Raw genomic sequence first — 3,090 nt, forward strand, 5'->3', positions numbered from 1 at the left:
GCTAACAACATTATTTTTTTTTCAGATACCTTGCTTTTTATCGTTCCAAGGAATTTTGACATTTTTGATACGTCACAGCCTGTTACCTCACTCTTTCCTCAAGAAATAATAGAACGGGCATATATTTCTGTTGCAAACCTGGGTTGCCTTGTGCTCTTTTTTCACAAAAAAACTTTAGAAAACCGTAGTAAAAAGCGTAGCAAATTTCTTAAGAACTGCGTACTGCCTGAAGGAAATTTGACTCCAGAAAATTTCTTAGCCATTTCTTGTACGTCATTTTATATAGAGTTTTTGCTTTTCTTGAGAGCTGCATACAGGCCTTAAGTTACAACTAAAGCTATTCATAGTCGCCTTAGTTTCGACTTTTCTGGCTAAGTACCAACTTAAAATTTAGTTTCGGCTGCAGCTGCAATTAAGTCGTAACTAGGAATAAGTATTTTATTAAATTAAGAAAAAAAGACGAAATATGTGAAAATTAAGTTGGCAGAGCGTGATTTTGATAATATCGAATGATCTCCAATTGAAATTTACAAAGAGCGATCCATTTGAATTGGAAGATGAAATTAAATGTGTATTACAATTCGAATAAGGCTGCATCACAATTTTATAATTCGATGATTTACATATATAAATGCTCAAATAATAAGTCAATTTCATGCTTGTTCTTTTAAAGCAAATTAGTGCATAACATTTAGATATGTGTTTGTATGTTTCACAGCAAGCTTTCGATAAACATCGACTTCACATCATTGCGGTAGTTCTGGCTATTCCACACAATTACAAGAAACTTATACCTTATTCTTTTGCATAAACATGCAATGAAAGTAAAAATTACATAAACGGATGATCAAACTTGACATTATTTAATAAAAATGTAATTTTTCCAAAATATCGTAAAGAAAAATCGATACATTTTCAAACTCGTTTTGCAATATCGTAAAACTAAGTTAAAACTACTTAGTAGAAGTCTGAAATGCGACTATGAATAGAGGTGAATTTTAAGTTGGTACTTAAATTTAAGTTGCAACTTTATTAGTTTCGACTTAGTGGCTGGACTATGAATACGCGCCATTGGAGTTCAAATTGGGAACGAGCATTTTCTCAACTTGAGAAACAGTTATTTTTTCATACAAAGAACAATGCCCTTTTCGTTGAGAATGCTATGATCCTTCACTTGAGATACTGTTGAGAAACACCGTTGGAGATTTGAGAAATACCTTAGTTCTCAACTTAACCTCAGGTTGACCTCAAATCTAAATATTTGTTGGGATGATTCGATAATAAAAGGTTTGCTCAGAAAACAGTTTTCTCGCTCCCTCTTGACAAAGTCGGCTCCCTTAGCAAGGCACTGTGTGTGGGTTCGTGAGTGTGTGCAAAGCTTTTGTAAGGAAGCGTCAAAACTCGAATGTCAATAATGAGCAAACCTTTAATTATTAGTTGTGTTTAATGCGCTGCTCTAGGTTACGCCAGGTTAAGATATCTCACAAAATTGTGTTTCATGAGGATTTTTCTTGCGTGCGCTAAGTGGGACTAGAGCAACTTAGAGCACGATTTTCTGCACCAGCTTTTTTGATGGAGTAACTTGGAGCACGCAACCGTTTTGAGAATTAAGCCTGAAAAGTGTTTCATGAGATTTGTGAATTGAGTTCCTCTAACTTGCTCTATTGTTTTTTTTGACATCTGCTCGATTCTGCTCTAACTTGAGCTGCTCGGAACTTTTTTCGGTCTCATTAAACACAACTATTGAATCATGTGCATGTATTGCTATTGTCATGACAGTATTGTCCGGTGTAACGGCGCGTTTACATTGGACAATGCTGTAAGGAAAATAAAGAAATACGCAATAGTTGCCAAAAAGGCTGATAATTGTCTCCAAGACGTAGGCGTCCTGACAATAGTTAGCTAATTCATTTTGAACGTCGAACGTGAACGATGCATGTCGAACGTGAACGTTGAATTATAAATTGCAGAAATACGCATAAAAACTAAAAAAATAAGAAAGAAGAGACACAATTACATACACACCAGCGTCTCTTTAATTATTGTAGTTACTTTGTTATGAATTTATCTTCTTTCTTGCGCAAGACGTCAAAATTATTGTCTGCATACGTCAAATCATTGTCCGATTTACTGTCTTCAAAATAATCAAGACAGTGATTGAGACAATTGAAGAAGTATACATGTATTAGTGAAGAAGTGTGTATGTGTTTCTATTGTCATGACAGTATTGTCCGGTGTAAACCCTAAGTAAACCGTAACTTATTTAGCGCATTTAGCTCTAAATGTACATTTAACCATACAAAATTCGTCACCTAAATGCAATTAAATGCAACTCCATTTCTGCATTAAGAATCTAAATGCTAAAAGCAACCCTGTGATCTTCTAAAATTTCCACGATTCGAACATGATTTAATGAGAAAAAGTGCCAACATTGCTTTTTCACGTATACAGTTGCTAGCTGCGCTTCTGTGTTCACCGATCGAGATTTCGTTCATTATTTTACATTATTTAGATAAACAGGTAATGGCCGTAGAGCAAACACGACCCTGCCATGTATTTTGTTGTTGCTTGAGAAACCTAGACTGTCAAGGTGCTGGCCCAATGTAGGCTTGCTTTGCTTGCTTTGCTTACTTTAGTTTGCTTTGCTTTACTTTGAAGGCTTTTATGGCCTAATGGTAGCTTTGAACGCTGTCATAGTAGTCAGCTGATTTTCAATGCGCGCAAATATACCCGCCATTCTTTGTTGTGCCAGCAAGTATAATTGTGAATTTTAGTTAAAATATATGTTATTAAACAATTATTTGTTACTAAGAACATTATTTTTTACAGATACTTTGCTTTTTTATCGTTCCGGTTTTGGTGAAGCTGCATTTGGCTGCGCCACTCACCACCCGTGTTTATAAGACGTAATATTCAATTGGAGGTAAAAGAGTTTATATTAAACAATTATTTGTTGCTAACAACATTATTTTTTTCAGATACCTTGCTTTTTATCGTTCCGGCCACCAGATTCTTTGGTTTTCGAGAAGTTGCATTTGGCTGCGCCACTTCCACCCGTGTTTATAAGGCGTAATATTCAACTGGAGGTAA

General features: G+C 35.2%; 1 long non-coding RNA gene across 1 annotated transcript in view; it reads right to left on the reverse strand.

The window, feature by feature from the left end:
- Nucleotides 1-3,005: 3,005 nt before the first annotated feature.
- The window catches only part of LOC118756340, a 665-nt gene continuing 580 nt past the window's right edge, over nt 3,006-3,090 (reverse strand). Inside the window, exon 3 of the long non-coding RNA XR_004995118.1 lies at nt 3,006-3,080. This is a non-coding gene — a long non-coding RNA (uncharacterized LOC118756340). The remainder of the gene's footprint in view (nt 3,081-3,090) is intronic.

This window comes from Rhagoletis pomonella, unplaced genomic scaffold, assembly GCF_013731165.1.
Source record: "Rhagoletis pomonella isolate Grant_MI unplaced genomic scaffold, Rhpom_1.0 Rhpom_scaffold_09920, whole genome shotgun sequence".
Taxonomy (NCBI): domain Eukaryota; kingdom Metazoa; phylum Arthropoda; class Insecta; order Diptera; family Tephritidae; genus Rhagoletis; species Rhagoletis pomonella.